This window comes from Procambarus clarkii, chromosome 48 (genome assembly GCF_040958095.1).
Source record: "Procambarus clarkii isolate CNS0578487 chromosome 48, FALCON_Pclarkii_2.0, whole genome shotgun sequence".
In the NCBI taxonomy this organism is placed as follows: Eukaryota; Metazoa; Arthropoda; class Malacostraca; order Decapoda; family Cambaridae; genus Procambarus; species Procambarus clarkii.
In genome coordinates, this window is record NC_091197.1 from 25,666,185 (window position 1) to 25,679,598 (window position 13,414).

Here is a 13,414-nt window from a genome sequence, read left to right on the forward strand (position 1 = left end):
GAGAGTGATGCATAGACTCAAGAGAGTGATGCAGATGCTCAGGAGAGGGATGCAGAGGCTAAAGAGAGTGATGCAGAGGTTTAAGAGAGTGATGCAGAGGCTTAAGAGAGGGATGCAGAGGCTCAAAAGAGTGATGCAAAGGCTCAAGAGAGTGATGCAGAGGCTTATGAGAGGGATGCAGACGCTCAAGAGAGGGATGTAGAGGCTCTAGAGAGTGATGCAGACGCTTAATAGAGGGATGCAGAGGCTCAAGAGAGTGATGCAGATGCTTAGGAGAGGGATGCAGAGGCTCAAGAGAATGATGCAGAGGCTCAAGAGAGGGATGCAAAGGCTCATGAGAGGGATTCAGGAGTTCAAGAGAGTGATGCAGACGCTCATGAGAGGAATGCAGAGGCTTAAGAGGGTGATGCAGAGGCTCAAGAGAGTGATGCAGAGGCTTAAGAAAGTGATGCAGAGGCTCGAAAAAGGGATGCAGAGGCTTAAGAGGGTGATGCAGAGGCTCAAGAAAGTGATGCAGAGGATCAAGAGAGGGAAGCAGAGGCTTAAGAGAGTGATGCAGAAGCTGAAGAGAGTGATGCAGAGGATCAAGAGAGTGATGCAGAGGCTCTAGAGAGTGATGCAGAGGCTCAAAAGAGTTATTCAGAGGATTAGGAGAGTGATGCAGAGGCCACAAGAGAGTGATGCAGAGGTTCAAGAGAGTGATGCAGAGGCTCAAGAGATTGATGCAGATGCTCAAGAGAGGGATGCAGAGGCTTAAGAGAGTGATGCAGAGGCTGAAGAGAGTGTTGCAGAGGCTTAAGAGAGGGATGCAGAGGCTCAAGAGAGTGATGCAAAGCCTCAAGAGAGTGATGCAGAGGCTTAAGAGAGGGATGCAGAGGCTCAAGAGAGGGATGTAGAGGCTCAGGAGTGTGATGCAGAGGCTCAAGAGAGTGATGCAGAGGCTCAAGAGAGTGATGCAGAGGCTTAAGAGAGGGATGCAGATGCTCAAGAGAGGGATGCAGAGGATGAAGAGAGTGATGCAGAGGCTCGAGAGAGTGATGCAGAGGCTCATGAGAGGGATTCAGAGGCTCAAGAGAGGGATGCAGAGGCTTAAGAGAGTGCTGCAGAGTCCGAAGAGAGTGTTGCAGAGGCTTAAGAGAATGATGCAGAGGCTCAAGTGAGTGATACAGAGGCTCAATAGAGTGATGTAGAGGCTCAAGAGAGTGATGCAGAGGCTCAGGAGAGTGATGCAGAGGATCATGAGCGTGATGCAGAGGCTAAAGAGAGTGATGAAGAGACTTAAGAGAGTTATGCAGAGGCTTAAGAGAGGGATGCAGAGGCTCAAGAGAGTGATGCAGAGGCTCAAGAGAGTGATGCAGATGCTTAGAAGAATGATGCAGAGGCTCAAGAGAGGGATTCAGAGGCTGAAGAGAGTGATGCAGATGCTCAAGAGAGGGATGCAGGTGATGAAGCGAGTGATGCAGAGGATGAAGAGTGTGATTCAGAGGCTCGAGAGAGTGATGCAGAGGCTCAAGAGAGGGATTCAGAGGCTCTAGAGAGGGATGCAGAGGCTTAAGAGAGTGATGCAGTGTCTGAAGAGAGTGTTGCAGAGGCTCAAGAGAGGGATGCAGAGCTTCGAGAGAGTGATGCAGAGACTCAAGAGAGTTATGCATAGGCTCAAGAGAGTGATGCAGAGGCTTACGAGAGTGTTGCAGAGGCTTAAGAGAGGGATGTAGACGCTCAAGAGAGTGATGTAGAAGCTCAAGAGAGTGATGCAGAGGCTTAAGAGAGTGATGCAGAGGCGTAAGAGAGGGGATGCAGAGGCTCAAGAGAGTGATGCAGAGGCTGAAGAGAGTGATGCAGAGGCTTAAGAGAGGGATGCACAGGCTCAAGAGAGTGATGCAGAGGCTTAAGATAGGGATGCAGAGGCTCAAGAGAATGATGCAGAGGCTCAAGAGAGTGCTGCAGAGGCTCAAGTGAGGGATGCTGAGGCTGCAGAGAGGGATGCAGAGGCTCAAGAGAGTGATGCAGAAGCTCAGGAGAGCAATGCTGAGGCTCAAGAGAATGATGTAGAGGCTCAAGAGAGTGATGTAGAGGGTCGGGAGAGTGATGTAGAGGCTCAATAGTGTGATGCAGAGGATCATGAGAGTGATGCAGAGACTAAAGAGAGTAATGCAGAGGATCAAGAGAGGGAAGCAGAGGCTTAAGAAAGTGATGCAGAGGCTCGAAAAAGGGATGCAGAGGCTTAATAGGGTGATGCAGAGGCTCAAGAAAGTGATGCAGAGGATCAAGAGAGGGAAGCAGAGGCTTAAGCGAGTGATGCAGAAGCTGAAGAGAGTGATGCAGAGGATCAAGAGAGTGATGCAGAGGCTCTAGAGAGTGATGCAGAGGCTCAAAAGAGTTATTCAGAGGTTAAGGAGAGTGATGCAGAGGCCACAAGAGAGGGATGCAGAGGCTTAAGAGAGTGATGCAGAGGCTGATGAGAGTGTTGCAGAGGCTTAAGAGTGGGATGCAGAGGCTCAAGAGAGTGACGCAAAGCCTCAAGAGAGTGATGCAGAGGCTTAAGAGAGGGATGCAGAGGCTCAAGAGAGGGATGCAGAGGCTTAAGAGAGTGATGCAGAGGCTGAAGAGAGAGATGCAGAGGCTTAAGAGAGTGATGCAGAGGTTCAAGAGAGTAATGAAGAGGCTCAAGCGATTGATGTTGATTCTTAAGAGAGGGATGCAGAGTCTCAAGAGAATGATGAAGAGGCTCAATAGATTGATGCAGTGGATTAAGAGATGGATGCAGAGGCTTACGTGAGTGATGCAGAGGCTCAAGAGAGTAATGCAGAGGCTCAAGAGAGTTATGTAGAGGCTCAAGAGAATGATGCAAAGGCTCAAGAGAGTGCTGCAAAAGGCTCAAGAGAGGGATGCTGAGGCTCCAGAGATGGATGCAGAGGCTCAAAAGAGAAAGGCAGAGGCTTAAGAGAGTGATGCAGAGGCTCAAGAGTGTGATGAGAGTGATGCAGAGGATAAGGAGAATGATGCAGAGACTCAAGAGAGTGATGCAGAGGATCAAGAGAGGGATGCAGAGGCTAACGAGTGTGATGCAGAGGCTCACGAGAGTGATGCAGAGGCTCAAGAGAGTGATGCAGAGGCTCAAGAGAGTGATGCAAAGGCTCAAGAGAGTGATGCAGGGGCTCAAGAGAGTGATGCAGAGGCTCGAAAGAGTTATGCATAGGCCTGAAGAGAGGGATTCTGAGGCTTAAGAAAGTGATACAGAGGCTGAAGAGAGTGTTGCAGAGGCTGAAGAGAGGGATGAATTGGCTGAAAAGAGTGATGTAGAGGCTCAAGAGAGGGAGACAGAGGCTCAAGAGAGTGATGTTGAGGCTCAAGAGAGGGATGCAGGGGCTCAAGAGAGTGATGCAGAGGCTCAAGAGAGTGATTAAGAGTCTTAAGAGAGTGATGCAGAGGCTTAAGAGAGTGAGGTAGAGGCTAAGGAAAGGGATGCAGAGGCTCAAGAGAGTGATGCAGAGGCTTAAGAGGGTGATGCAGAGGCCCAAGAGAGTGATGCAGAGGCTCAAGAGAGGGATGCATGGGACTCAAGAGAGTGATGCAGAGGCTCAAGAGAGTGATTCAGAGGCATAAGAGAGTGATGCAAAGGCTCATGAGAGGGATACAAAGGCTCATGAGAGGGATTCAGGAGTTCAAGAGAGTGATGCAGACGCTCAAGAAAGGGATGCAGAGGCTTAAGAAAGTGATGCAGAAGCTCAAAAAGGGATGCAAAGGCTTAAGAGGGTGATGCAGAGGCTCAAGAGAGTGATGCAGAGGATCAAGATAGGGAATCAGAGGCTTAAGAGAGTGATTCAGAAGCTGAAGAGAGTGATGCAGTGGCTCTAGAGAGTGATGCAGAGGCTCAAGAGAGTGATGCAGAGGATCAAGAGAGTGATGCAGTGACTCGAGAGAGTGATGCAGAGGCTCAAAAGAGTTATTCAGAGGTTTAAGAGAGTAATGCAGAGGTCTCAAGAGAGTGATGCAGAGGCTGATCTGAGTGTTGCAGAGGCTCAAGAGAGTGATGCATAGACTCAAGAGAGTGATGCAGATGCTCAGGAGAGGGATGCAGAGGCTAAAGAGAGTGATGCAGAGGTTTAAGAGAGTGATGCAGAGGCTAAAGAGAGGGATGCAGAGGCTCAAGAGAGTGATGCAAAGGCTCAAGAGAGTGATGCAGAGGCTTAAGAGAGGGATGCAGAGGCTCAAGAGAGGGATGTAGAGGCTCTAGAGAGTGATGCAGACGCTTAATAGAGGGATGCAGAGGCTCAAGAGAGTGATGCAGATGCTTAGGAGAGGGATGCAGAGGCTCAAGAGAATGATGCAGCGGCTCAAGAGAGGGATGCAAAGGCTCATGAGAGGGATTCAAGAGTTCAAGAGAGTGATGCAGACGCTCATGAGAGGAATGCAGAGGCTTAAGAGGGTGATGCAGAGAGGCTCAAGAGAGTGATGCAGAGGCTTAAGAAAGTGATGCAGAGGCTTAAGAGGGTGATGCAGAGGCTTAAGAGGGTGATGCAGAGGCTCAAGAAAGTGATGCAGAGGATCAAGAGAGTGATGCAGAGGCTCAAGAGATTGATGCAGATGCTCAAGAGAGGGATGCAGAGGCTTAAGAGAGTGATGCAGAGGCTGAAGAGAATGTTGCAGAGGCTTAAGAGAGGGATGCAGAGGCTCAAGAGAGTGATGCAAAGCCTCAAGAGAGTGATGCAGAGGCTTAAGAGAGGGATGCTGAGGCTCAAGAGAGGGATGTAGAGGCTCAGGAGTGTGACGCAGAGGCTCAAGAGAGTGATGCAGAGGCTCAAGAGAGTGATGCACAGACTTAAGAGAGGGATGCAGAGGCTCAAGAGAGGGATGTAGAGGCTCTAGAGAGTGATGCAGACGCATAATAGAGGGATGCAGAGGCTCAAGAGAGTGATGCAGATGCTTAGGAGAGGGATGCAGAGGCTGAAGAGAGTGTTGCAGAGGGTCAAGAGAGTGATGCAAAGCCTCACGAGAGTGATGCAGAGGCTTAAGAGAGGGATGCAGAGGCTCAAGAGAGGGATGTAGAGGCTCAGGAGTGTGATGCAGAGGCTCAAGAGAGTGATGCAGAGGCTGAAGAGAGATGCAGAGGCTGAAGAGAATGATGCAGAGTCTTAAGAGAGCGATGAAGAGTCTCAAGAGAGTGATGCAGAGGCTCAAGACAGTGGATGTAGAGGCTCAAGACAGTGGATGCAGAGGCTTAAGAGAGGGATGCAGAGACTCAAAAGAGTGATGCAGAGGCTCAAGAGAGGGTTGCAGAGGCTTAAGAGAGTGATGCAAAGGCTCAAGAGAGGGATGCAGAGGCTCATGAGAGGGATGCTGAGGCTCAAGTGAGGGATGGAGAAGCCTAGTAGAATGATGCAGAGGCTCAAGAGAGGGATGCAGAAGCTCAAGAGAGGGATGCAGAGGATCAAGAGAGTGATGAAGAAGCTCAAGAGAGTGATGCAGAGCCTTAAGAGAGGGATGCAGAGGCTCAAGAGAGTGATGCAGAGGCTCAAGAGAGCGATACAGATGCTTAGGAGAATGATGCAAAGGCTCAAGAGAGGAATGCAGAGGCTGAAGAGAGTGATGCAGAGGCTCAAGAGAGTGATGCAGAGGCTCATGAGAGGGATGCAGAGGCTAAAGAGAGTGATGCAAAGGCTTAAGAGAGTGATGCAGAGCCTTAAGTGACGGATGCAGAGGCTCAACAGAGTTATGCAGAGGCTCAAAAGAGTGATGCAGATGCTTAGGAGAATGATGCAGAGGCTCAAGAGAGGAATGCAGAGGCTGACGAGAGTGATGCAGAGGCTTAAGTGAGTGATGCAGAGGCTTAAGAGAAGGATGCAGAGGCTCAAGAGAATGATGCAGAGGCTGAAGAGAGAGATGTAGAGGCTAAGGAGAGTGATGCAGAGGTTCAAGAGAGTGATGCAGAGACTCAAGAGAATGATGTAGAGGCTTAAGAGAGGGATGCGGAGGCTCAAGAGAATGATGCATAGGCTCAAGAGAGTGATACAGAGGATGAAGAGAGGGTGCAGAGGCTTAAGAGAGTGATGCAGAGACTCATGAGAGGGATACAGAGGCTCAAGAGAGTGATGGAGAGGCTCAGGAGGGTGATTCTGAGGCTCAAGAGAGTGATGCAGGGGATCAAAAGAGTGATGCAGAGGCTCAAGAGAGTGATTCAGAGGATCAAGAGAGGGATTCAGAGGCTCAAGAGAGGGATTCAGAGGCTTAAGAAAGTGATACAGAGGCTGAGAGAGTGTTGCAGAGGATCAAGAAAGGGAAGCAAATGCTCAAGAGAGTGATGCAGAGACTCATGAGAGTTATGCAGAGGCTCAAGAGAGTGATGCAGAGGCTTACGAGAGTGATCCAGTGGCTTAAGAGAGTGATGCAAAGGCTCAAGAGAGGGATGATGCAGAGGCTCATGAAAGGGATGCAGGAGCTCAAGAGAGCGATGCAGAGGCTCAAGAAAGGGATGCAGAGGCTTAAGAAAGTGATGCAGAGGCTCAAAATTGGGATGCAGAGGCATAAGAATGTGATGCAGAGGCTCAGAAGAGTGATGCAGAGGCTCAAGAGAGGGATGCAGGGGCACAAGAGAGTGATGCAGACGCTCAAGAGAGGGATGCAGAGGATGAAGAGAGTGATGCAGAGGCTCGAGAGAGTGATGCAGAGGCTCAAGAGAGGGATTCAGAGGCTCAAGAGAGGGATGCAGAGGCTTAAGAGAGTGATGCAGAGTCCGAAGAGAGTGTTGCAGAGGCTTAAGAGAATGATGCAGAGGCTCAAGTGAGTGATGCAGAGGCTCAATAGAGTGATGTAGAGGCTCAAGAGAGTGATGCAGAGGCTCAGGAGAGTGATACAGAGGATCATGAGCGTGATGCAGAGGCTAAAGAGAGTGATGAAGAGGCTTAAGAGAGTTATGCAGAGGCTTAAGAGAGGGATGCAAAGGCTCAAGAGAGTGATGCAGAGGCTCAAGAGAGTGATGCAGATGCTTAGAAGAAAGATGCAGAGGCTCAAGAGAGGGATGCAGAGGCTGAAGAGAGTGATGCAGATGCTTAGAAGAATGATGCAGATGCTCAAGAGAGGGATGCAGAGAATGACGAGAGTGATGCAGAGGATGAAGAGAGTGATTCAGAGGCTCGAGAGAGTGATGCAGAGGCTCAAGAGAGGGATTCAGAGGCTCTAGAGAGGGATGCAGAAGCTTAAGAGAGTGATGCAGTGTCTGAAGAAAGTGATGCAGAGGCTCAAGAGAGGGATGTAGACGCTCAAGAGAGTGATGTAGAAGCTCAAGAGAGTGATGCAGAGGCTTAAGAGAGTGATGCAGAGGCGTAAGAGAGGGGATGCAGAGGCTGAAGAGAGTGATGCAGAGGCTGAAGAGAGTGATGCAGAGGCTTAAGAGAGGGATGCACAGGCTCAAGAGAGTGATGCAGAGGCTTAACAGAGGGATGCAGAGGCTCAAGAGAATGATGCAGAGGCTCAAGAGAGTGCTGCAGAGGCTCAAATGAGGGATGCTGAGGCTGCAGAGAGGGATGCAGAGGCTCAAGAGTGATGCAGAAGCTCAGGAGAGCAATGCTGAGGCTCAAGAGAATGATGTAGAGGCTCAAGAGAGTGATGTAGAGGCTCAGGAGAGTGATGTAGAGGCTCAATAGTGTGATGCAGAGGATCATGAGAGTGATGCAGAGACAAAAGAGAGTGATGCAGAGGAAAAAGAGAGGGAAGCAGAGGCTTACGGAAGTGATGCAGAGGCTCGAAAAAGGGATGCAGAGGCTCAAGAAAGTGATGCAGAGGATCAAGAGAGGGAAGCAGAGGCTTAAGCGAGTGATGCAGAAGCTGAAGAGAGTGATGCAGAGGATCAAGAGAGTGATGCAGAGGCTCAAAAAAGTTATTCAGAGGTTTAGGAGAGTGATGCAGAGGCCACAAGAGAGGGATGCAGAGGCTTAAGAGAGTGATGCAGAGGCTGATGAGAGTGTTGCAGAGGCTTAAGAGTGGGATGCAGAGGCTCAAGAGAGTGACGCAAAGCCTCAAGAGAGTGATGCAGAGGCTTAAGAGAGGGATGCAGAGGCTCAAGAGAGGGATGCAGAGGCTGAAGAGAGAGATGCAGAGGCTTAAGAGAGTGATGCAGAGGCTGAAGAGAGAGATGCAGAGGCTTAAGAGAGTGATGCAGAGGGTCAAGAGAGTGATGCAGAGGCACAAGAGAATGATGTAGAGGCTTAAGAGAGGGATGCAGAGGATCAGGAGAGTGATGCAGAGGTTTAAGAGAGGAATGCAGAGGCTTAAGAGAATGATGCAGAGGCTTAAGAGAGGGATGCAAAGGCTGAAGAGAATGATGCAGAGGCTGAAGAGAGGGATGCAGGGGCTTAAGAGAATGATGCAGAGGCTTAAAAGAGTGATGCAGAGGCTCAGGAGAGTGATGCAGAGGCTCAAGAGAGTGATGCAGAGGCTGAAGTGAATGATGCAGAGGATTAAGAGAATGATGCAGAGGCTTAAGAGAGGTATGAAGAGACTCAAGATAGTGATACAGAGGCTCAAGACAGGGGATGCAGAGGCTTAAGAGAGGGAGGCAGAGACTCAAAAGAGTGATGCAGAGACTCAAGAGAGGGATGCAGAGGCTTAAGAGAGTGATGCAAAGGCACAAGAGAGGGATGCAGAGGCTCATGAGAGGGATGCTGAGACTCAAGTGAGGGATGGAGAGGCTTAGGAGAATGATACAGAGGCTCAAGAGAGGGATGCAGAGGCTCAAGAGAGTGATGCAGAGGCTCAAGAGAGTGATGCATAGGCTCAAGAGAGTGATGCAAACCCTCAAGAAAGTGATGCATAGGCTCAAGAGAGTGATGCAGAGGCTCAAGAGAGTGATGCAGAGGCTCAAGAAAGTGATGCAGAGGCTAAAGAGAGTGATGCAGAGGTGTAAGAGAGTGATGCAGAGGCTTAAGAGAGGGATGCAGAGGTTCAAGTGAGTGATGCAGAGGCTCAAGAGAGTCATGCAGATGCTTAGGAGAATGATGCAGAGGCTCAAGAGAGTGATGCAGAGGCTGAAGAGAGAGATGCAGAGGCTTAAGAGAGTGATGCAGAGGCTGAAGAGAGAGATGCAGAGGCTTAAGAGAGTGATGCAGAGGCTCAAGAGAGTAATGCAGAGGTTCAAGCGATTGATGTAGAGGCTTAAGAGAGGGATGCAGAGTCTCAAGAGAATTATGAAGAGGCTCAATAGATTGATGCAGTGGATTAAGAGAGGGATGCAGAGGCTTACGTGAGTGATGCAGAGGCTCAAGAGAGTAATGCAGAGGCTCAAGAGAGTTATGTAGTGGCTCAAGAGAGTGATGCGGAGGCTCAAGAGAGTGATGCAGAGGATCATGAGAGAGAAGCAGAGGCTTAGGAAAGTAATGCAGAGGCCGAAGAGAGTGATGCAGAGGTTTAAGCGAGTGATGCAGAGGCTAAAGAAAGTGTTGCAGAGGCTTAAGAGAGTGTTGCAGAGGCTCAAGAGAGGGATGCAGAGGCTCAGGAGAGTGACGCAGTGGCTTAATAGATGGATGCAGAGGCTCAAGAGAGTGATGCAGAGGCTTAAGAGAGGGATGCAGAGGCTCAAGAGAATGATGCAAAGGCTCAAGAGAGTGCTGCAAAAGGCTCAAGAGAGGGATGCTGAGGCTCCAGAGATGGATGCAGAGGCTCAAAAGAGTGATGCAGAGGCTCAAGAGAGAAAGGCAGAGGCTTAAGAGAGTGATGCAGAGGCTCAAGAGTGTGATGTAGAGGCTGAAGAGAGTGATGCAGAGGATCAGAAGAATAATGCAGAGACTCAACAGAGTGATGCAGAGGATCAAGAGAGGGATGCAGAGGCTAACGAGAGTGATGCAGAGGCACACGAGAGTGATGCAGAGGCTCAAGAGAGTGATGCAGAGGCTCAAGAGAGTGATGCAAAGGCTCAAGAGAGTGATGCAGGGGCTCAAGAGAGTGATGCGGAGGCTCGAAAGAGTTATGCAGAGGCCTGAAGAGAGGGATTCTGAGGCTTAAGAGAGTGATACAAAGGCTGAAGAGAGTGTTGCAGAGGCTCAAGAGAGGGATGAATTGGCTGAAAAGAGTGACGTAGAGGCTCAAGAGAGGGAGGCAGAGGCTCAAGAGAGTGATGTAGAGGCTCAAGAGAGGGATGCAGGGGCTCAAGAGAGTGATGCAGAGGCTCAAGAGAGTGATTAAGAGTCTTAAGAGAGTTATGCAGAGACTTAAGAGAGTGAGGTAGAGGCTAAGGAGAGGGATGCAGAGGCTCAATAGAGTGATGCAGAGGCTTAAGAGGGTGATGCAGAGGCCCAAGAGAGTGATGCAAAGGCTCAAGAGAGGGATGCAGGGGCTCAAGAGAGTGATGCAGAGGCTCAAGAGAGTGATGCAAAGGCTCAGGAGAGGGATACAAAGGCTCATGAGAGGGATTCAGGAGTTCAAGAGAGTGATGCAGACGCTCAAGAAAGGGATGCAGAGGCTTAAGAAAGTGATGCAGAAGCTCAAAAAGGGATGCAAAGGATTAAGAGGGTGATGCAGAGGCTCAAGAGAGTGATGCAGAGGATCATGAGAGGGAAGCAGAGGCTTAGGAAAGTAATGCAGAGGCCGAAGAGAGTGATGCAGAGGTTTAAGCGAGTGATGCAGAGGCTAAAGAAAGTGTTGCAGAGGCTTAAGAGAGTGTTGCAGAGGCTCAAGAGAGGGATGCAGAGGCTCAGGAGAGTGACGCAGAGGCTTAATAGATGGATGCAGAGGCTCAAGAGAGTGATGCAGAGGCTTAAGAGAGGGATGCAGAGGCTCAAGAGAATGATGCAAAGGCTCAAGAGAGTGCTGCAAAAGGCTCAAGAGAGGGATGCTGAGGCTCCAGAGATGGATGCAGAGGCTCAAAAGAGTGATGCAGAGGCTCAAGAGAGAAAGGCAGAGGCTTAAGAGAGTGATGCAGAGGCTCAAGAGTGTGATGTAGAGGCTGAAGAGAGTGATGCAGAGGATCAGAAGAATAATGCAGAGACTCAACAGAGTGATGCAGAGGATCAAGAGAGGGATGCAGAGGCTAACGAGAGTGATGCAGAGGCACACGAGAGTGATGCAGAGGCTCAAGAGAGTGATGCAGAGGCTCAAGAGAGTGATGCAAAGGCTCAAGAGAGTGATGCAGGGGCTCAAGAGAGTGATGCGGAGGCTCGAAAGAGTTATGCAGAGGCCTGAAGAGAGGGATTCTGAGGCTTAAGAGAGTGATACAAAGGCTGAAGAGAGTGTTGCAGAGGCTCAAGAGAGGGATGAATTGGCTGAAAAGAGTGACGTAGAGGCTCAAGAGAGGGAGGCAGAGGCTCAAGAGAGTGATGTAGAGGCTCAAGAGAGGGATGCAGGGGCTCAAGAGAGTGATGCAGAGGCTCAAGAGAGTGATTAAGAGTCTTAAGAGAGTTATGCAGAGACTTAAGAGAGTGAGGTAGAGGCTAAGGAGAGGGATGCAGAGGCTCAATAGAGTGATGCAGAGGCTTAAGAGGGTGATGCAGAGGCCCAAGAGAGTGATGCAGAGGCTCAAGAGAGGGATGCAGGGGCTCAAGAGAGTGATGCAGAGGCTCAAGAGAGTGATGCAAAGGCTCAGGAGAGGGATACAAAGGCTCATGAGAGGGATTCAGGAGTTCAAGAGAGTGATGCAGACGCTCAAGAAAGGGATGCAGAGGCTTAAGAAAGTGATGCAGAAGCTCAAAAAGGGATGCAAAGGATTAAGAGGGTGATGCAGAGGCTCAAGAGAGTGATGCAGAGGATCAAGAGAGGGAATCAGAGGCTTAAGAGAGTGATTCAGAAGCTGAAGAGAGTGATGCAGTGGCTCTAGAGAGTGATGCAGAGGCTCAAGAGAGTGATGCAGAGGATCAAGAGAGTGATGCAGTGGCTCGAGAGAGTGATGCAGAGGCTCATAAGAGTTATTCAGAGGCTTAAGAGAGTAATGCAGAGGTCTCAAGAGAGTGATGCAGAGGCTGATCTGAGTGTTGCAGAGGCTCAAGAGAGTGATGCATAGACTCAAGAGAGTGATGCAGATGCTCAAGAGAGGGATGCAGAGGCTAAAGAGAGTGATGCAGAGGTTGAAGAGAGTGATGCAGAGGCTTAAGAGAAGGATGCAGAGGCTCAAGAGAGTGATGCAAAGGCTCAAGAGAGTGATGCAGAGGCTTAAGAGAGGAATGCAGAGGCTCAAGAGAGGGATGTAGAGGCTCTAGAGAGTGATGCAGACGCTTAATAGAGGGATGCAGAGGCTCAAGAGAGTGATGCAGATGCTTAGGAGAGGGATGCAGAGGCTCAAGAGAATGATGCAGCGGCTCAAGAGAGGGATGCAAAGGCTCATGAGAGGGATTCAGGAGTTCAAGAGAGTGATGCAGACGCTCAAGAGAGGAATGCAGAGGCTTAAGAGGGTGATGCAGAGGCTCAAGAGAGTGATGCAGAGGCTTAAGAAAGTGATGCAGAGGCTCGAAAAAGGGATGCAGAGGCTTAAGAGGGTGATGCAGAGGCTCAAGAAAGTGATGCAGAGGATCAAGAGAGGGAAGCAGAGGCTTAAGAGAGTGATGCAGAAGATGAAGAGAGTGATGCAGAGGATCAGGAGAGTTATGCATAGGCTCAAGAGAGTGATGCAGAGGCTTACGAGAGTGATGCAGAGGCTCAAGAGAGGGATGTAGACGCTCAAGAGAGTGATGTAGAAGCTCAAGAGAGTGATGCAGAGGCTTAAGAGAGTGATGCAGAGGCGTAAGAGAGGGGATGCAGAGGCTCAAGAGAGTGATGCAGAAGCTGACGAGAGTGATGCAGAGGCTTAAGAGAGGGATGCACAGGCTAAAGAGAGTGATGCAGAGCCTTAAGAGAGGGATGCAGAGGCTCAAGAGAATGATGCAGAGGCTCAAGAGAGTGCTGCAGAGGCTCAAGTGAGGGATGCTGAGGCTGCAGAGAGGGATGCAGAGGCTCAAGAGAGTGATGCAGAGGATGAAGAGAGAGATGCAGAGGATTAAGAGAGTGATGCAGAGGCTCAGGAGAGCAATGCTGAGGCTCAAGAGAATGATGTAGAGGCTCAAGAGAGTGATGTAGAGGCTCAGGAGAGTGATGTAGAGGCTCAATAGTGTGATGCAGAGGATCATGAGAGTGATGCAGAGACTAAAGAGAGTGATGCAGAGGATCAAGAGAGGGAAGCAGAGGCTTAAGAAAGTGATGCAGAGGCTCGAAAAAGGGATGCAGAGGCTTAATAGGGTGATGCAGAGGCTCAAGAAAGTGATGCAGAGGATCAAGAGAGGGAAGCAGAGGCTTAAGCGAGTGATGCAGAAGCTGAAGAGAGTGATGCAGAGGATCAAGAGAGTGATGCAGAGGCTCTAGAGAGTGATGCAGAGGCTCGAAAGAGTTATTCAGAGGTTTAGGAGAGTGATGCAGAGGCCACAAGAGAGGGATGCAGAGGCTTAAGAGAGTGATGCAG